We start from the raw sequence: 22330 nt of genomic DNA on the forward strand, positions 1-22330 counted from the left end.
TACCTGAAGACTGTCTATTAGGGAATGATTTGGAGACATCAGCTTGGTCAGATGTGGAGTTGGAGGCCCATGCAGCAATGCTGGGCATCCCAGGGCATATTTTTGCTTTGACAAGGGCTCAGGCCAAAAAGCAAAAAGGACAGGGAAGCTTGGATCCTGGAACAATGGACCAAGTGCTCCCTAAAGCTAGGGCTAGTAGAAGCAAACCACTTCCTACTATCCCTCCCTCTACAGTGGATTCAACTTCTGAGGAAGAAGAATTCCCTCCCTGTGCAGAACCTACACCAGAGGAGCTGGAAGCAGACACTGCTGAGCTTTTGGGTGAAGGGGGGCCTGCCAGAGAGGAGCTGAGTGTGGCACAGCAAACCTGTCCCACATTAGAGGGTCTCAGACAGCAAGCTGTCAAACAGGCTAATGGGGATGTCAGTGACTCTCACAGAGTTTACTGGGAGGACAACCTCTTGTACACTGAGCATAGGGATCCTAAACCTGGAGCTGCCAGGAGATTAGTGATTCCTCAGGAGTACAGAAAGTTCCTCCTAACACTGGCACATGACATTCCCTTAGCTGGGCATCTAGGACAAATGAAAACTTGGGACAGGCTTGTTCCCCTGTTTCATTGGCCTAGGATGTCTGAGGACACAAAGGAATTTTGTAAGTCCTGTGAAACCTGTCAAGCCAGTGGCAAAACAGGTGGCACCCCAAAGGCACCCCTTATCCCACTGCCTGTGGTTGGGGTTCCCTTTGAAAGGGTAGGGGTTGACATAGTTGGCCCCCTTGACCCTCCTACTGCTTCAGGCAATAGGTTTATCTTGGTGGTAGTGGACCATGCCACAAGATATCCTGAAGCAATTCCTTTAAGGACCACTACAGCTCCTGCAGTGGCAAAGGCCCTCCTGGGAATATTTTCCAGGGTGGGCTTCCCAAAGGAAGTAGTATCAGACAGAGGAAGCAATTTCATGTCTGCATACTTAAAGGCCATGTGGAAGGAGTGTGGTGTAACGTACAAGTTCACAACACCCTATCATCCACAAACAAATGGACTGGTGGAGAGATTTAATAAAACTCTCAAAGGCATGATTATGGGTCTCCCTGAAAAACTCCGCAGGAGATGGGATATCCTTCTACCATGCCTCCTTTTTGCCTACAGGGAGGTACCCCAGAAAGGAGTGGGCTTCAGCCCCTTTGAACTTCTTTTTGGACACCCTGTTAGGGGTCCACTCACACTTGTAAAGGAGGGTTGGGAACAACCTTTAAAAGCTCCTAAGCAGGATATTGTGGATTATGTACTTGGCCTCGGATCAAGGATGGCTGAGTACATGAAAAAGGCCAGTAAAAACCTTCAGGCCAGCCAAGAGCTCCAGAAGCAATGGCATGATCAGAAGGCTGTTTTGGTTCAGTACCAACCAGGGCAGAAAGTGTGGGTCTTGGAGCCTGTGGCCCCAAGAGCACTTCAAGATAAATGGAGTGGACCCCACACAATTGTTGAAAAGAAGGGTGAAGTCACCTACTTGGTTGACTTAGGCACTGCCAGGAGTCCCCTTAGGGTGCTCCATGTCAACCGCCTGAAACCCTACTATGACAGGGCTGATCTCACCCTGCTCATGGCAACTGATGAGGGACAGGAAGAAGACAGTGATCCTCTACCTGATCTCTTCTCTTCCACAGAACAAGATGCTCTTGTGGAAGGTGTAGTTTTGGCAGATTGTCTTACTGCTGAGCAGAAAGACCATTGCATAAATCTCCTAGGACAATTTTCAGAACTCTTCTCTACTGTGCCAGGCACCACTTCTTGGTGTGAGCACACTATAGATACTGGAGACAGTTTACCTGTCAAAAGTAAGATCTATAGGCAGCCTGACCATGTCAGGGACTGCATAAAGCAAGAAGTTCAGAAAATGTTGGAACTAGGAGTGGTTGAGCACTCTGACAGTCCATGGGCTTCTCCTGTGGTACTGGTACCAAAACCCAATTCTAAAGATGGAAAGAAGGAAATGCGGTTTTGTGTAGACTATAGAGGTCTCAACTTGGTAACCAAAACTGATGCTCACCCTATACCCAGGGCAGATGAGCTTATAGATACACTGGCATCTGCCAAGTATCTAAGCACTTTTGATTTGACTGCAGGGTATTGGCAGATCAAATTATCAGAAGATGCTAAACCTAAGACTGCATTTTCTACCATTGGAGGACATTACCAGTTTACTGTAATGCCTTTTGGTTTGAAAAATGCACCTGCCACTTTTCAGAGGTTGGTGAACACAGTCCTGCAAGGGCTGGAAGCTTTCAGTGCAGCATATTTGGACGATATAGCTGTCTTTAGCTCCAGCTGGGATGATCACCTGGTCCACCTATGGAAAGTTTTGGAGGCCCTGCAAAAGGCAGGCCTCACTATCAAGGCTTCAAAGTGCCAGATAGGGCAGGGTAAGGTGGTTTATCTGGGACACCTTGTTGGTGGGGAACAGATTGCACCACTTCAGGGGAAAATCCAAACAATTATTGATTGGGTTCCCCCTACCACTCAGACTCAGGTGAGAGCCTTCCTAGGCCTCACTGGGTATTACAGGAGGTTCATTAAGAACTATGGCTCCATTGCAGCCCCTCTTAATGACCTCACATCCAAGAAAATGCCTAAAAAGGTATTATGGACAGCAAACTGTCAGAAAGCTTTTGAGGAGCTGAAGCAGGCCATGTGCTCTGCACCTGTCCTGAAAAGCCCTTGTTACTCTACAAAATTCTATGTCCAAACTGATGCATCTGAATTACGAGTAGGGGCAGTCCTATCACAACTTAATTCTGAGGGCCAGGATCAACCTGTTGCTTTTATTAGTAGGAGGTTGACCCCTAGAGAAAAGCGTTGGTCTGCCATTGAGAGGGAGGCCTTTGCTGTGGTCTGGGCTCTGAAGAAGTTGAGGCCATACCTGTTTGGCACTCACTTCATTGTTCAGACAGACCACAAACCTCTACTTTGGCTAAAACAAATGAAAGGTGAAAATCCTAAATTGTTGAGGTGGTCCATATCCCTACAGGGAATGGACTATACAGTGGAACATAGACCTGGGAGTAGCCACTCCAATGCAGATGGACTCTCCAGATATTTCCACTTAGACAATGAAGACTCATCAGGTCATGGCTAGTCTTATTGTCCTTCGTTTGGGGGGGGGGGGGGTTGTGTAGGAAAGTACCATCTTGCCTGGCATGTTACCCCCATTTTTCACTGTATATATGTTGTTTTAGTTGTATGTGTCACTGGGACCCTGGTAACCCAGGGCCCCAGTGCTCATAAGTGTGCCTGAATGTGTTACCTGTGTAGTGACTAACTGTCTCACTGAGGCTCTGCTAATCAGAACCTCAGTGGTTATGCTCTCTCATTTCTTTCCAAATTGTCACTAACAGGCTAGTGACCATTTTTACCAATTTACATTGGCTTACTGGAACACCCTTATAATTCCCTAGTATATGGTACTGAGGTACCCAGGGTATTGGGGTTCCAGGGGATCCCTATGGGCTGCAGCATTTCTTTTGCCACCCATAGGGAGCTCTGACAATTCTTACACAGGCCTGCCACTGCAGCCTGAGTGAAATAACGTCCACGTTATTTCACAGCCATTTTACACTGCACTTAAGTAACTTATAAGTCACCTATATGTCTAACCTTTACCTGGTAAAGGTTAGGTGCAAAGTTACTTAGTGTGTGGGCACCCTGGCACAAGCCAAGGTGCCCCCACATTGTTCAGAGCCAATTCACTGAACTTTGTGAGTGCGGGGACACCATTACACGCGTGCACTACATATAGGTCACTACCTATATGTAGCTTCACAATGGTAACTCCGAAAATGGCCATGTAACATGTCTATGATCATGGAATTGCCCCCTCTATGCCATCCTGGCGTAGTTGGCACAATCCCATGATCCCAGTGGTCTGTAGCACAGACCCTGGTACTGCCAAACTGCCCTTCCTGGGGTTTCACTGCAGCTGCTGCTGCTGCCAACCCCTCAGACAGGCATCTGCCCTCCTGGGGTCCAGCCAGGCCTGGCCTAGGATGGCAGAACAAAGAACTTCCTCTGAGAGAGGGTGTGACACCCTCTCCCTTTGGAAAATGGTGTGAAGGCAGGGGAGGAGTAGCCTCCCCCAGCCTCTGGAAATGCTTTATTGGGCACAGAGGTGCCCAATTCTGCATAAGCCAGTCTACACCGGTTCAGGGACCCCTTAGCCCCTGTTCTGGCGCGAAACTGGACAAAGGAAAGGGAAGTGACCACTCCCCTGACCTGCACCTCCCCTGGGAGGTGTCCAGAGCTCCTCCAGTGTGCTCCAGACCTCTGCCATCTTGGAAACAGAGGTGCTGCTGGCACACTGGACTGCTCTGAGTGGCCAGTGCCACCAGGTGACGTCAGAGACTCCTGCTGATAGGCTCCTTCAGGTGTTAGTAGCCTATCCTCTCTCCTAGGTAGCCAAACCCTCTTTTCTGGCTATTTAGGGTCTCTGTCTCTGGGGAAACTTCAGATAACGAATGCAAGAGCTCATCCGAGTTCCTCTGCATCTCTCTCTTCACCTTCTGATAAGGAATCGACTGCTGACCGCGCTGGAAGCCTGCAAACCTGCAACATAGTAGCAAAGACGACTACTGCAACTCTGTAACGCTGATCCTGCCGCCTTCTCGACTGTTTTCCTGCTTGTGCATGCTGTGGGGGTAGCCTGCCTCCTCTCTGCACCAGAAGCTCCGAAGAAATCTCCCGTGGGTCGACGGAATCTTCCCCCTGCAACCGCAGGCACCAAAAAGCTGCATTACCGGTCCCTTGGGTCTCCTCTCAGCACGACGAACGAGGTCCCTTGAATCCAGCGACTCTGTCCAAGTGACCCCCACAGTCCAGTGACTCTTCAGTCCAAGTTAGGTGGAGGTAAGTCCTTGCCTCACCTCGCTGGGCTGCATTGCTGGGAACCGCGACTTTGCAGCTACTCCGGCCCCTGTGCACTTCCGGCGGAAATCCTTTGTGCACAGCCAAGCCTGGGTCCACGGCACTCTAACCTGCATTGCACGACTTTCTAAGTTGGTCTCCGGCGACGTGGGACTCCTTTGTGCAACTTCGGCGAGCACCGTTTCACGCATCCTCGTAGTGCCTGTTTCTGGCACTTCTCCGGGTGCTACCTGCTTCAGAGAGGGCTCCTTGTCTTGCTCGACGTCCCCTCTCTCTGCTGGTCCAATTTGCAACCTCCTGGTCCCTCCTGGGCCTCAGAGGCGTCCAAAAACGCTAACCGCACGATTTGCAGCTAGCAAGGCTTGTTGGCGTTCTTTCGGCGGGAAAACACTTCTGCACGACTCTCCACGGCGAGAGGGATCCGTCCACCAAAGGGGAAGTCTCTAGCCCTTTTCGTTCCTGCAGAAACCTCAGCTTCTTCTGTCCAGTAGAAGCTTCTTTGCACCCGCAGCTGGCATTTCCTGGGCATCTGCCCATCTCCGACTTGCTTGTGACTTTTGGACTTGGTCCCCTTGTTCCACAGGTACCCTAGATTGGAAATCCACAGTTGTTGCATTGCTGGTTTGTGTCTTTCCTGCATTATTCCTCTAACACGACTTCTTTGTCCTTAGGGGAACTTTAGTGCACTTTGCACTCACTTTTCAGGGTCTTGGGGAGGGTTATTTTTCTAACTCTCACTATTTTCTAATAGTCCCAGCGACCCGCTACAAGGTCACATAGGTTTGGGGTCCATTCGTGGTTCGCATTCCACTTTTGGAGTATATGGTTTGTGTTGCCCCTATCCCTATGTTTCCCCATTGCATCCTATTGTAACTATACATTGTTTGCACTGTTTTCTAAGACTATACTGCATATTTTTGCTATTGTGTATATATATCTTGTGTATATTTCCTATCCTCTCACTGAGGATACACTCTAAGATACTTTGGCATATTGTCATAAAAATAAAGTACCTTTATTTTTAGTATAACTGTGTATTGTGTTTTCTTATGATATTGTGCATATGACACTAAGTGGTACTGTAGTAGCTTCACACGTCTCCTAGTTCAGCCTAAGCTGCTCTGCTAAGCTACCATTATCTATCAGCCTAAGCTGCTAGACACCCTATACACTAATAAGGGATAACTGGGCCTGGTGCAAGGTGCAAGTACCCCTTGGTACTCACTACAAGCCAGTCCAGCCTCCTACACCTGGCCCCTGCTCTGTCGTCACTATACATACCCTAACCATGGTCATCCCCGGAGAGAATCTGTCTGAACTGTACCAACACCTGCTGAGGAAGAAAACAACACTGTTGCATCAAGCTTGAAAGAAAAAACTGCTGATTATTTTGGATGGGCTCAGTGCAAGGACATTCCTGGGGAAATTAGACTGTTCACCGATGCCGAAGCATTGGAAGGAGGGTCCATACCCTTCTTCGCCTTGCAAACCAATGTGAATGCATGCTGGTTGCAAATAACCTGGTGGGAAATGCTCAAAATGATGACCAGAACTGAGATTGGCCTTAATGAAATCATGGAAGAACTGAGAGCCATCGGCCTCATGGTGATGTGACATCGGTATGTGTTAAAGTTGATGACCGCAGTGGAGGGTGTGGTTTGCAGGAAGATCGGTGCATCTTGCTGTACTTTTATATCTGGCAACGACATGAACAATGGAACTCTGACACTTGCCATTCAAGCATTGCACCAACTACAGAAAGACATGCAAGACGAAGGAGGTGCCCCCAAGCAGGAGTGGTTTACAAACTAGATCCCTTGGCTCCCCCAGTGGCTGACGTGTCTGTACACGTCACTGTTGCCTGTTTATGTTGTATTACTGCCTTTGTGTGGTTTCCTGCAAGTGGGGGTTTCCTGCAGTGAAAATGCAGTCCCCAAATTGGATAGAGTATAAGTAGTTAGGGAACTGGGGCAACAGGCTACTCACAGTGTGACTCTCATGACGTGTGGGTTTGATGGCGTAGCTAAAAATGCAACTATGGGGAGAATGATCATATTGGAATAATCAATGTTGATGCACACAGGAATACAGTTGTATACAGGATGAAATTATATCACCATTATTGGATTCCCATGTTGTGAACTCTCTGTCAACCCCGGCACGTAGGTATATGGTCAGGCAGGATCTGAGACCTAAGCTTGATAAGCTTGAGGTTAATAACTGACAGGTCACAGGTGGGGTAACACTAAGCCAGAAGGCAAACGCACAAACAGGAAAACTTGGATCACATTCCTCTGATAGGCACAGCAACACCACAGTGGTCCCCAATGATTGGCCCCAATAAAAAACACATGGCTAGAGGGATGTATGCGTTAATAAAAACACTATAAAGTTAGATGCTGCATGTAGTTAGGAACCCTTAGCCAATCAGAACACAGCACCCACAGCGACCGCACACCTCTCACGCTGGACATCTGGACAGGTACTAGCTGGCCCACATTGTTTCCATGCCAGGTCGAGGCCCACCTGCATTTACTATCTGGAAACTATATTTATGACTCCATGACAACTGTTCGCATTTTTACCAAGATCGGAATGTTTTATATTGTTTTATTGTACTCCGAGAATTGTATAAAAACCTGCTTCAATCCGATGTACATTGAGAGACAGTCCTCAAACCTGTTCCTGTTTTGCTAGTCACCTCCTCAGGTTGAGCATAGCAGCACGCAAGCACTGTTTTTGCGACGTGTTGGTATCTAGGTGGGCCTTTAGCCATGATCACCTCACGCCCATCACTATTACTTGTTCGTGGCCTTGCCTTTCAAAAATCCTTTGTTATCATTGGCAAATGCTTTACGTTTGTCTCTTCTTGGGGCAGTTTTGTTACCGCCTTAGCCATTGACCCTGTTACATGGATAACTGCACGTATGCCGACACATTTGACTGCGTGCAAACTTTTTTTTCCTTTGTGTCTCTCCTTGGTGCTCTTGCTTATGTCAATTGTTTTTCTTTACAAGTCCAGTTATGAATTTACAGGGCTAATAGCTCTAACTCGAGCAAACGTGAGACCCACTGCATTGCGCAAATGTTTGTTTTTTAAGGTAAATTCTCATTCGATCAACAACACTGATCAGCACCACTGGAGTTGGTGCCATCAACAGTACATAGGAAACGGGTGCAAACCTTGGCACTGGTTTAGAAGTCAGTGCCAGAGTCTGAGGTCTAGGAGCAGATCCCACAGGGCAGACAGTGTCAGAGGCAGACCCGTTGCTGGAGGTCCTAGTGGAGACTTCTGACGCTCCTTGGGGCACAAAGGCACATCAGATGAAGCTGGAATTGTACCGAAGATCTGAAGCCTGTAATCTTTAAAGGCTGTTATTTACTGCAGTATCAACGAAAGCCCAGGAAACTCAGAGCACTCCAAGACCAATTGCAAGATTGACTCTGGTGATATTGAGGGAGTGAGATATGTGTCCTGAAGATCTCTCACCTTTCAGCTAGACGTTGAGTGGCATGATGGAGACCAGCCCCCTTGGAATTTTTGTGCTTGTGTCCAGATTTCAACTAGGGCTACTGGATAATTTTGACTGAAAAGTGGACTTTTGCTGGAGTGGACTCGAGGTTAGGAATGGGACTGCAATGTGGACCTTTGCTTCGACCGAGACCGCTTCTTGTGTTTCAATTCCCAGTCCTGGATCGCCATGGGATACATTAGGGCACACTTGTCACATGAACTATAGTCACGTCTGAAGCTGAAGCACTACAGACATATCTTGTGTGGATCCATGATGGACATTTGCTTCCCACAGTCTTGCACAGCTTGAACCCTCTTGTTTTTGGTACAGACACCATTTCCTAGTGCACAGTGAAATGTTTTAGGAGTTGTCGAAAGACCGACAAAGGTAGGAGCAGAGCTCTAGATTCAGGCAGTACGTTGTTACCACGGAGGCAAGTAGCACCACCTACCAACACATGGGAGAAATGCTGAAGAATTCTCCAGATCCAGACTTGGGCCTGGAGAGGCTATAAAGGGGAGGAAACTGTGATTAGAAGTATCAATCATAACCAGTTTTAAAATTCAGAAAACTTGGTTTTGCACTTGTAAATCTGTTTACTTACAGAAGGTTTTGGTGAGTAAATCTATGAGCAGGGGTAGCAAGTGGGCGTTACAATGCAAGAATGCTGTGTGAGTATGTAAAAACCCACAAACTTCTGTTTATGATTATCCATTATGTTATCTCCAGCTCCTTTTGCACCAAGAAAAGGTTGGAGTAAATCTCTTTCCAGGGTGGGATCCAGCACAGAATAGTACCCATAATTGCTTGGATTTTGGGGAACCAGTTCCTCTAAGGCAGGAAAATGTATTCGACCGTCAAATTACTCATCTATTTTTCAAGAGAAGATGGGGTTTGCTTGAATTTTCCAGGATGCCTGGAAAGTCGCAAGAGTTGCAAGTTTCCTAGCATACATCTTGCCAGTTAGTGAATCCCTGAAATATTAAATATGCACCCATGCAAGGTCACAGAACAGTGGGAATAGGTTTCCTTCTTTCTTTTGGCATTAGGCCCCCGTTACCTTTCTTGCACTTCGATGTACAGTCTGAGATTTGTCTAGGTTTGAATAAACTGACCGTAGTGAACTCACATGTTGATATCACTGATTTGAAGATTATGGCTCCTGCACTAGAAATGTGGTACTCTCGTTACATGGGCTACATCAATGTACTCTTTTTCAATATATATGTTCTGTGTCTCTTTATCCATGCTTATTTGGTATGTGCTTTTGTTTGAAACAAATACCAGATACAAAATTAACCAAACTATTTGATATGCTCTCTGTGTGTCCTTGTGCCTGGTTGTGTGTATGTGAGACACTCTCTCTGGCACATTCTTTGTTAGTTGCTCGCCTTTGTATCTCTTTTTTGTTGATGTAGCCTTGTATATTCATCCTAAAGGTTCATGGGGGGAGGATGTACTTTGTGCATGTCACATCTTCTATATGCGATTTGTGTTTCTCCTGAATATGTCTGGGTGTGTTGTTAACACATACTTTGAGGACTGGATTGGTCCTCACAGTGTTAGAAAACACCACTACTGTGAGGACCACTATGCTACAAGGTCTGGCCACTGGAGTGTATTTAGGTACTTTGAAGTAAGTGTATCAGAAAGAAGTAAGAGTGCAGTTAGATGTGTTTCTGTCCACTCTATTATCCACCCTAGTATCACAACGTGTTTGGGGTTAGAATAACAAATACACACTCCATTATGGTCAATGACTGATTCTTGCAAATATAGGTATGTCATAATGTATGTATGCATATGTGTGCGTGTAAGCAACTATCCTCGCAAATCTATCTTCAATATGTGGGTTGGTATATGCTGTGTGCTTGTATATGCCTTTCTCTATCTGTCATTGCATCTCTTGTTCCTCTCTATAAAGCAGGTGTCCCCAACCAGTTGATCACGAGCTACCAGTAGCTAGCAGTAACCTTCAAAGTAGCTCCCAGCTTCCAGTTCATTTTTAACTAAGAACTGCAATAAATAAGTGTTCAGTTTTCCTTTTAAAGTTAAGGAAAGGCTATGTTTATTTTACATTACTATCAGGCTGCAGATAGCAGAACCTCATAATGAACAGTGGTCCACTGAGATTTATGACCTATGTGGGTCACAGTGGTTCAGAACTGAAGCAGAACTGATTTTGGTCAGGAGACCGCTCCCCCACGACCGCAGCACCACCAAGCTGTTCCCCTGTCCCTGACCCTGCACGCGCTGCCAATCGCGCGTTCGAGGCCCTCCTCCACCCGCAGGCATCCACCTGCGCCTCATCCCTGGTGTCTAGTGGACTCTGGTAAGCGTCACTAGACTTGTGCTTTGTACCGTTGTAAGTTTTGGGACTTGTTCTCTGTGCCTTGTATTACTGTGCCGTTCATGCCATTGTGACTTGTTCTCTGTGCCTTGAATTATTGTGAATTACTGTGCCGTTCATGCCATTGATGTTACTGTGACTCGTTTTTTGTGCCCTGTATTAGTGTGCCGTTAACCCCTCAGTTTCTCCTTCTGTGCCTTTTTCCAGTTTTTTCAACCGCTTTTGCCCCTTGCGCGCTCCCCTTGCCGCCAGCTCTCTCCAAGCCGCTTTGCCCACCGCTGCCTCCCTGCGGCCCGCCCCCCTCGCGCCCCCATTCGCCGCCTCCCAGCTGCTCCTCCCTTCCCCTTCCCCCCTCCCTTCTTAATGGTCCAGCGCCACCCCCCCCTGGTCCGCGAGACCCCTGCACCTCCAGATGCCGCTACACGACCGACCAACTCAACGCCTTCAATCCCGGCCGCATCACAGCATGCTCCCAGTCGTCCCCAAGGAACACCCACGGACCCTTCGCATGCCGCACCTGCAGATTCACCTGCGACAGAACAACAAAACCGACTAAGACCGAAACTAACCACCTCCACTGCATACTCCTCAACACCCGCTCCGCACGCAAGCACGCCATTGAGCTCTGGGACCTGCTCGACTCCACCGCCCCAGACGTAGCCTTCCTGACCGAAACCTGGTGGAACGACTCCTCGGTGCCCAACATCGCAATAGCCATCCCGGACGGCTACAAGATCATCCGAAAGGACCGCACCAACGGAATCGGAGGAGGAATAGCCATCGCCCACAAATCCACCCTCAACGTCTACACCCACACTGACGACACCCTCAAGACCGCCGAACACCTACACTTCTGCATCCACACCGACCCCAACACCACACTCAGAGGAACGCTCATCTACAGACCTCCCAGACCACGAGCACCTTTCAGCGAATCCATCGCCGACCTCACCAGCACCCATGCACTCACCTCAACAGATTACATCCTCCTCGGAACCTAAATTTCCACCTGGAGAACAACAATGACACCAACTCCACTACTCTGACCGACAACCTCACCAACCACGGCCTCAGACAACTTGTTAACACTCCAACCCACATCGTCGGCCACACGCTTGATCCCATCTTCTCCTCAAGCGCCCACATCACCTTCAACCACACCACTGTACTCCACTGGACCGACCACCACTGCATCCACTTCACCTACAAGAAACAAGCCGAGCACCATCGCACCTAACAACCACCCCGCCGATGCTGGAGCAAAGTTACGGAAGACCAGCTTACCAACACCCTCGCCCAGAACCCACCCTCCGACCCCACCGACCCAGACACCGCCACCCACAACCTCACTCTGGATCAACGATTGCGCCAACACCCTTGCGCCACTCAAGAAACCCACCGACAACCAAGCCAGAAGAAAAGCCACCTGGTTCACCGACGAGCTTCTAAACTCCAAGCGCGACTGCCGGAAACTAAAAAAGGAATGGCTCCTCAAACGCACACCTGACAGCCTCACAGCCCACAAGGACGCCACCTGCAGACACCACCAACTCATCAGACAAACCAAAGGATCCCACTTCAAAGACCGCCTGGACAACAACGCACACGACAGCAAAGAGCTCTTCAGCATCGTAAAAGAACTCTCCAACCCCAGCGCCAACGTCAACGACATCCCTCCATCCCAAGAACTCTGCAACGCACTGTCCACTTTCTTCCACCGAAGGATCACCGACATCCACAACAGCTTCAACGCCACTCCCAAGCCAGACCCCACCCCCGAAAGCTCCACCTGTGCAAACCGCCTGATGTCCTGGACCAACATCAACGACACAGAGACACGCAAGATCATGAACTCCATCCACTCAGGATCTCCGTCAGACCCCTGCCCCCACCACGTATACAACAAGGCCGACTCCACCATCGCCCCCCAACTACGGAAGGTCATCCACATCTCCTTCGATTCAGCGACTTTTCCGGAAAGTTGGAAGCATGCCAAAATCCGCGCCCTCCTCAAGAAGCCCAAAGCAGACCCCAATGACCTCAAGAACTTCCGACCGATCTCCCTACTCCCCTTCCCAGCGAAGGTGATTGAAAAAATCGTCAACACGCAACTAACCAGCCACCTCGAAGACAATAACATCCTGGCTCCCTCCCAATCCGGCTTTAGATGAAACCACAGCACTGAGACTGCCCTTCTCGCCGCCACAGACGACATCAGACGTCAAATGGACGACGGCGAAACATCAGCCCTCATCCTCCTGGACCTATCTGCCGCCTTCGACACAGTCTGCCACAGCACCCTGAAAACACGCCTCCACGAAACCGGAATCCAAGGAAAAGCCCTCGACTGGATCATCTCATTCCTCTCCGGCAGAACCCAGAGAGTCCGCCTCCCCCCTTTCCGCTCCGAAGCCACCGACATCATCTGCAGCGTCCCCCAAGGCTCATCCCTCAGCCCGACGCTGTTCAACATCTACATGGCCCCCCTCGCACAAGTGGCCCAACAACACAACCTCAACATTCTCACCTACGCCGACGACACCCAGCTCATCCTCTTGCTCACCAAAGACCCGCGCACAGCCAAAACCAACCTCCACGAGGGAATGGAATCCATCGCCGAATGGATGAAAAGCAGCCGTCTGAAACTGAATTCGGACAAGACGGAGGTCCTCATCCCAGGACCCACCCCCTCCGCCTGGGACGACTCCTGGTGGCCTACCGCACTAGGAACCCCACCGACACCAACCAACCATGCACGCAACCTGGGCTTCGTCCTCGACTCCTCCCTCACCATGTCCAAACAGGTCAATGCAGTCTCCTCCTCCTGCTACAACACACTCTGCATGCTCCGTAGGATCTTCAAGTGGATCCCAACAGAAACAAGAAGAATGGTGACACAGGCCCTCGTCAGCAGCAGGCTAGACTACGGCAACGCACTCCACACAGGCATCCCAGCAAAAGACCTACTATGCCTCCAATGCATTCAAAAAACGCCTCCGCCCGGCTGATCCTCGACGTACCCTGCCGCAGCCACATCTCCCACCACCTGAGAAGCCTTCACTGGCTCCCTGTGGACAAGAGGATCACCTTCAAGCTTCTTACCCACGCCCACAAAGCACTCCACGACACCGGACCTTTCTACCTGAACAACAGACTCAGCTTCTACACCCTGACTCGTCAGCTCCGCTCCGCAAACCTCACCCTCGCCGTCGTCCCCCGCATCCAACGAAAAACCTCCGGCGGCAGATCCTTCTCATACCTCGCCACCAAAACCTGGAACACGCTCCCTACAACCTGCGACAGACCCAAGACCTACTCACCTTCAGAAGACTCCTCAAGACCTGGCTCTTCGATCAGTAACAAATGCACTCCCCCACCCCCCAGCGCCTTGAAACCCTCACGGGTACATAGAGCGCTTTATAAATTCAATGATTGATTGATTGAAGCACTGAGGTATTTAACTCTTAAGTCCTTCTCAACTCCGTATTGAAGCATGAGAACAAAATGATATTTCTGAGTGGTTTTAAATGAGGGAAATTTAAAATGAAGAGTTTACTTAATGACAGTCCCAGCTCGTCGGAGAGAAAAGGATCAAGGCGGCGTGGTGTGTAGCAGGGGGGAATGACAAAAGAAATATATAATAATTTTTCTAAACATACCTTTCTCGCCATGCAGTGCCGCTCCAATCCTCCACTGCATGCACAGGCTCCCAGTCTGTCCTGTGGCCAATCCTAACGCTGCTTTCATGCTGCTGGCGCTCTGAGGCAGAGTGAGAGTCTCTGCCTGCTCTCTCCCACCCGGCAACACAGTGCTGGGTTGGAAGGAGTCTAGTGCGGCAGGAAAAACATGTATGCGCCCTGTCACACTCTATGACCCCACCCCTTTTAAACATAGTTTATTATGGTTTTACTGTAAAAGTATTGAAGCTGCTGGCCGGTGGTGATGCTCCTCCACCATAGTGGCAGAGGGGCCCATACTTAATGATTAAGTCAACTCTTTATTTGAATTTTCTCCCTTTTCAAAGTGTCACATTTACTAGCAGCAAGCATCTTGCTTCCAATAGCTGGCAGTCACAGTGCCACATTTGTGACTGAAAAATACAGCCATTTTCTTTTAAATAAGAGAAATTTAAAGTGAAGAAAAATGTTTCTATGAAACATTGTCAATGTTATTTTTACTTTAAATTAGGTCAATTAAGTACTAATGTTTCATGAAGTATGTTTCTTCACTTTAAACACCTCACATTTAAACAAAGGAGTGTGTTTTCCTATTATAAATATTTCACTGTGTCTGCAGGCCACTGAGAGTAATATGCCTGCTGTTTGTAAATATACTTTGACATGGGAGAAAAATAAAATATTGAGTTTTATGTAATGCATATAAACATAAAGTTAACTCTTCAGTTGAATTTTCCCACATTTAAAAGTGTCTCATTTACAGACAGCAGGCACCTTTCTTCCACTGGCTGATAGGCTGCCATATTTATAACTGAAAAATTCAGCCATTTTATTTTCCATGGGAGAAATTTAAAGTGCAAAAAAATGGTCAATCAAGAGCAGAAACATCTTCCTTATTATGAACCTTTTTGAAGAACATATTTTTCCAGGTCAACTTTCTCCCATTTAAAAAAATGATTGTAAGCTTCTGTTCTACGTGTAATGGTGCCACGTATGGTAAAAGGTATGTCCTGTGCCACAACTACATACAGCACTGGCTTTCAGGATGGACACAAAACTCATACATCCCCCAGGCCATGCACTCACTGACGCACATGACAGCCCTATCATAATCTCCCAGTCGCAGTATTTTGTTCAAACCATAGTATTGGGTTCCATTAACATTAGGTGTAAAGTCAATGAAGCTGGGCAAGGGGGTGTCTGGTAACAATGTGCATTACGTGACCTTCAGTAGCTCACAGCAATTGGAACTGATCAGAAGTAGCTCTCATTACAGAAAAGGTTTGAGACCGCTGCTTATAAAGGTTAAGGTGTAGCCCTTCTTACCAGGTAAAATTTAGCCTGTTATTAGTAAAAGATCAACCCAAGGTCCAAATGTGTGAGTCTTACAATGAAAATGGAGGGCCCTATTTTGTTTTTGTCAGTAGTCTATAAAGCTTCTACTTTTTCCCTTCTTTCATTCTACTATATATCTCATTCCTTGAGCTGTACGGTACTCATGAGACACTGCATAGGAACACAGCAAATTACACTGACAGACTGCAGTGGTTTCTGACAGTGGCAGCTGCTGCCAATAACACTTGGTGGGGCAGCGCGGGCGGCTAATAAAAAAAACAAAAACGACTTACCTGCTGCTGCTGGACGCCGCCACTGTGCTCCTCTGCTCCAGCTGCCTCAGTGATCCTCTGCTCCCCTCCTCACCCAGTCCAGATGCTGCTTTCACGCTATTACCCAGCATGAGAGAAGCGTTGGGATTGGTGTGAGCGGACATAAATGTCACTCAGTTAGGGCCTCGGAGCCTGCGCTGGATCTCCATCCGGCTGTGCAACACAGCTCGGGTGGAGAGATAGAAGAGTGTATGTCTGTTTGGCCATCCTCAGACAGCTGGGCAAACCGGCATGCGCACTTAACCACTCCTCCTCCCTGGATGCTGCTGCTGAGACGCAGAGGATGGCCCCACCCTAGACTCGATGGACTGGCTAAGTGGAAAATAAAATAATAACAAAATAGTTTTATTATCAGTTTATTTTTCATCTGCTGCCTTTCAGCAGTGGGGCGACACCATAATGGAGGAGCTGCCCTTGGTTTCTGAATGGAATGCTGAGGACTGGATGGCCTTGGTAGCATCTCCACTGCTTAAATTGAGTGGGTGGTTGCAGCTGGGACCCATTTTGGGGGACCAATACCTATTTCTCCTCATCAGACTTTGTCTGAGAACAAGAGAGACAAAAACACAAGGGGGTGGGTGGAAGAAAGACGTAAACACTGTGACAAATAGAGAAAGCAGGAACCTGCAAGGGTGAGTTAAAGGGAAAGAGTGTGTCTGGTGGTGAATTAAACAGCGTGAGTTGGAATCAAGACTAGACGGCCATGGTATTCGGCTCACCGACGTCCAATGGTGCTGGCCGTGGACTTCTCGGCTAAAGTTTTGGCCACGGCAGTTATTCTGTTACAAATAAAGCACTGCTTGTGACACAGAGCTCGAAAACTGTTCCATCTGGCGTGAAAATAAACGTTTGGATTCCGGATTTATTTGGAATGCCGGTTTCGCACTTCCCCTTACAAACACATCGTTACAATTCCTAGAATGTAAAAATAAAGCAACCAAACTAGGCTAGCTTCTTTTAAATCTTGATTTCCAGATTATACAAAAAAAATCAGAACGGCAAGCTCACAATCCCCGTAAAGTTAAAGGGCCAGGATTTAATCAGCTTCCCACGGCTGACAAAGGAACAGTCGCCTTCTCTAGAAACAGCTTCCAAGCAGCTGAATCCCATTTGTTGTTTTACTTCGGTGGGGAGGGCTTTCTCGATGCTTGCGTTAACACTGCCTGGGCATGTTTTTCTCAGGTGCAACGTGCGACTGCCTCTGCGGGATACTTCCCGAGTGGTGCGGCTGCCATTTTCCGTCGATTGTGTTAGCGTTCTGTCGTGTATTGTAAAATCAGTTAAATCTGCTTGTGATTGTATAAAAGACAGTGTATAAACTAAATAGTGTACGTAATTTGCGGAGGGGGTCTCCGTAAACCGACGCTTGCGCCGTCTGCTTGAGTATTTTCATCAGCGTCACGGGTTCCGAGTGGGGGAGGGGACGGGGTCGCGCGCAGCTGATAGGCCGCTCCCTCCCCGTGTGCGAGCGAACCGCCCCGCGCCTGTTATTTTCAGCGCGTCACGCTCCCGTCCATGCAGGGAGGCGTCCAGGTCTCTCCCAGTGTTTACTGCTCGTGTGTGCGCTTCCAGACCCTGTTATTTTCAGATGCGTCATTGGCTCTCGAAGGCACAGTTTCTTCCCGCCTCTGACGCGGGCTCCCGGCTCTCTTTCCCCATCCCCCACCTCTCCTTCCAAGTCAGACGGAGGAAATGGCTTCCTTTTTAGGACTCAGACAGACTTTGGGGAGTGGGGCGCAGCACTGAGGGGAGTGGCTGGGTCTTGGCAATGAGGAGGAACGGTCTCTGCTCTTAATTTGATCATGTCAGGGCGCCCTGGGAAGCATGCCCGCTCCCCGCCCTCTGTTCCCGGGCAGCTGTTTACAACACGCTCTCTTCTTTGGCGTTCTTATCTGGAGCTCATTGGAGTGTTCAACCGCGGCCATGTTGACTCTGGATGGCCTAGTTCTACTGCGGGTCCCACCCCGATAGAGTTGCCACCTATCCAATCGAAAAAATACCACCCATGGGCATTTGTCCATGTGTTAAGATTGTATAATAACCCGGGCATAATCCTTAAATGAGACTTAATATAAAATCGTATTAATTTTAACATATTTTATTGTATCAGTCATGTTTCATTGAAGCAGCTTTGGAACACGTTTTGAATGTTTTTCTGCTTACTTATGCTATTTTAAAACTGCATTGTTTGGAGTAAAGATTACCGGCTTAGAGGCGATTTTCCTAATTTTTGTACCATATGGGACATTAAATACTGCCCATACCAGTAAACAAGCATTAGCAACGACATAGGTCTTGCCTATGTGAGAGCTATTGGCTTGTTAATGTCTTTTAGCAATGTTGCGGTGCAGCTGCTGTGCGGCATCGCTTAAGAAAGAAAATGCTCTATGATGCCATTAGCACATCATAGCATGTTGTGGGGCAACAGGGACAATGTGAGGCGAGAGTGAATGGGGCAACAGGTGGGAGGGAATGGGCAACAGGACAGCAGTCAGCGCTGCCCCGTCATAGCACTTTTGTTTCTTATGGCAGGTGGGATAGGAGGGAGGGTGGTGGGGAAGCAACAGTGACAATAAGAAGAAACATGAAGAATAAATACAAATAAAAAAAAGTATCTCAGTCAGCTGGAGTACAGCAATCAAACTGAAAAGCAATCTGGATTTAGTCCATTCTCCAGCTGAAGAAGTGATACCACGCACGCACTACCCAATTACAAAGCAGCAAATAAGAGTGACAAGCCAACAAATGGTAAGCAATGGATGGGCTACCAGCTTCCTGTACAATACATCTTGCAAGTAGCACATGCACTGTCGGCTGGCAAGCTTCTTAGAAACCCAACCACAACTTTGTATCTTGCCTCCGAACACAGTAGTTCTTAACCTTTTGACTTCTTTGGATCCCCACTGTATCATCGCTGGAAGCCGGGCACCTCTGCCTAGTCCGGTTCTGTGATTTGAACTTCAGAATAATAAAAATAGATGAGCACCTACACATCAAACAAATGCACAACATATGAAGTATTTTATTTAATTCACAAAAAAATTGTGAAACTCGAAATTTGAATTTTCACAGGGATGTTGGAGTTTTTCAAAATGTATTTTTTACTATTCAAAGCGTTTGCTTGTTATGCATTCTTGGTTCATAACAGTGCTGCTTCAACTGAGACCACCAATCGTCCACACTTGATTCTGTTTGTTCTACTTGCGCTGCTCCTACAATTCAAGGTAAGAGCACCAACTTCAGTTTTAGCTTCCAGTTTCAAACTTCCTCACCTTTACAGAGCATTTTTGAATTTTGCTTTTTTATGTATATGTACTTTACTAATCTGTTGCCATTACTTAATTTTCTGAACTTTCACAGTTTAAGAACCACTGTCCACACAGATATGGTACATAGGCAAATTTAACTAAAATACAGACTTTGGGGAGTGGAGTGCTGCACTGAGGGGAGTGGCTGGGTCTTGGCAATGAGGGGGGGAACGGTCTCTGCTCTTAATGTGATCATGTCAGGGCACCCTGGAAGCATGCCCGCTCAACGCCCTCTGTTCCCAGGCAGCTGACGAATACTCAGTCCTCCTAGAAGCAGCATGTCTAGTGCTGGGTGGCTCGAAATTCAAAGAATGTGCAGGAAGCACTAGCCAATAGACTACACCCACTAACCTTGAATGGACCAGTGGGGTCCAGAGTAGAAAAATTGCAAACGTTTTCCCCTGTCGTGACAGGATGTTTGAATTCTATTAAAGAGACAGATTTGAACATTATGACAAACTTTCTTTACTGTAAACTCTAGCAGCAACGTTAATAAAGTCATACGAAACACATTGTGAATAAACATGGAAGCTTGGATACCAAAAATCATAACAGGTTAACATTCTAGGTGTTTAGTAGCCCGTTACATCAGAATGTCAGTGACCGTATCAAGCCTTGGTTAACTGTCCCGACAGAGACCACATCATTTTCCATGTCTGTTCCACCCAAAGCAAGATAGACCGTCCCAGTGAAACAACAAACAAAATGATGAGCAAGGAACTCAGTAACCACTGAATATCTTCTCCTAAATCCAGAAAAATATCCACAAGAATATTCACTTCTGATTTCTCCCCAGATGCATCCAGAAGCCTTTATTGGACTGCAGGTAAGAAAATATGAAACAAGTGTGAAGTAGGGTGGGATAATCTTTGTCTCTATATGTCTTAGAATCTAAACGTCCTGTCACAACAGTGAGGGAGATTCTACACTACCCCTATATCCCTCGTCATCATCACCGTCATTACTAATTATGTGGTTGCCACCTTGAGATGGGAAGAAAGCAGGAAGATCCTAAAATGCAAGCCCCATCCACCTTTACTTTGTACCCTAAAGGGCTGGCACAACAAGGCTCTTCCTGTTTTGTTTTACTGTTGCCTGAAGCAAAAACACTGAGGGCCTGATTTAGGTTTTGGCGGATGGGTTACTCAATCACAACAGTGACCGATATTCCGTACACCGAAATCTAAATCCCATTGGAAATAATGGGATTTTTATTTCGGAGGACGGGATATCAATTAGTGTTGAAACTGAGTAACCGGTCCGCCGAAATCTAAATCAGGGCCTGAGTTCCTTGTCCGGCTTGGACATGTGGATGAGGATCTTTGTCCCTCTCTGCTGGGTCTGGAAGGTTGTGATCCTCTGCCATGGGATCTCACGCCAAAGGAGTCGCCTGCCGTGGTGGCAGCATTTGAGGAAGCACTAGATGTTTTATGTCTTCTCACATGTCTCCCTCTGGCTCCTGTCAGTCTTTTCACTCTCCCGCACCTGTCTCCTCCTCACAATTGGTACAGGGGTGAGACGGAGGATGAAAAGTGTTCTAGAAATACCAGCAGTATTTAAGGAAGTATTTATTAGTAAACCTAGCAAAAGAGTGAACCAGCCTTCGGATATTGCTAATTCCACAGAAAGGGGCGGCATTCCTATTAACTTGGATCAGAAAGGGAAATATATAACCAAAGACAGTTTACCAGTATTGTTGGCCCATATTAGAGAAAATATGGGTTTCCTGCTTTTAGAGAGACCTGGCTCTTTGAATGACTCTCTCTCGAAGCAGTTTCAAAGACCCTCTGATTTGTGCTTCCTTGTACACCAGTTTGTGATGGAAGTGATGAAACGGGAATCAAAGGATCCTGACCAAACAAGGTTGCCAGGGTTTATGGCCAAATTGTATCCTCCAGAACATATTGATAGAATGTTATTGGACAATATTGCCATGGATTGTGTGATGGCCAGTCTGTTTGGCGATTCCTCCATGACAGAGGAAAATACCCATAGAGACCTAAGTGACAAAAAAAATAGACTTGGCCCTCTATTTTGCTATGAGGGCAGGAATTTCTTGTGCCTATGTGCCACAGTTCTTGATTCCAGACTTTAAAAATGTGTTCAAGGCTATCAAAGGGGGGAATGTTTACCTTTATTGGAGCATATGAAACTACAAATAGAATTCCTCTCAGACATTTTGTACAGTGTTTCCAAGTTAGTGACTCTGGCAAGTGGGGCATCTATTGCTGATAGATGCAACATATAGCTCAGAGACTGGAAGACCGATGCAGCTTATACGGCAAAAGCTTCAAAGAGCAGTTTGAAGGCTCCACACTCTATAGGGCTGAACTTGAAGATAAACATCATTGAATTTTCAAAGAAAGGAAGCTCTTGTCGTCTTTTCAAAGGCAGCTGGCTGGAGCACCCAGTTCATCTAAGTCTGAGTCGTCTTTTCGTCAACCTTTGAAAAGACCAGTCTTTCAATCAATCCGTTTTTGTAAAGCGCTGCTACGCACCCTTGAGTGTCTCCAGGTGCTGGGGGGAGGGGCCTCATCCGCAAAACCACATCTTGAGGGTCTTCCTGAAGATGGTGAGTGACAAGCTTTGTCTGAGGTGCAGGAGGTTGGTGCAGCTCTTTGCTGCAATGTAGGTGAAAGATTGTCCTCCGGCGGTGGTTTTGCGGATGCAGAGGATGGTGGCCAGGGCCATCTGGGTGGAGTGGAGGGATCTGGCAGGGTATGGAAGGAGACGCGGTGGTTCAGGTAGGCTGGTCCTGTGTTGTGTATGGCCTTGTACATGTGGGTGAGTAGCTTGAAGGTGATTCGCTTCTCGACCGGTAGCCAGTGAAGGGTCCTCAGGTGTTGGAAGATGTGTTCTGGGTGTGGGAGGTCCAGAATGAGTCTGGCAGCAGTG

The 22330-nt window shown here is 47.6% G+C and overlaps 1 protein-coding gene across 1 annotated transcript in view; it reads right to left on the reverse strand.

Annotated features, from left to right (window-relative positions):
* Positions 1 to 17382, reverse strand: part of LOC138299837 (chitotriosidase-1-like) — a 353309-nt gene extending 335927 nt beyond the window's left edge. Inside the window, exon 1 of the mRNA XM_069238436.1 lies at positions 16089 to 17382. The gene's annotated coding sequence lies outside the window, so the exon portion shown is untranslated. The remainder of the gene's footprint in view (positions 1 to 16088) is intronic.
* Between the last annotated feature and the right edge of the window lie 4948 nt (positions 17383 to 22330).

This window comes from Pleurodeles waltl, chromosome 6 (genome assembly GCF_031143425.1).
Source record: "Pleurodeles waltl isolate 20211129_DDA chromosome 6, aPleWal1.hap1.20221129, whole genome shotgun sequence".
NCBI lineage: Eukaryota > Metazoa > Chordata > Amphibia > Caudata > Salamandridae > Pleurodeles > Pleurodeles waltl.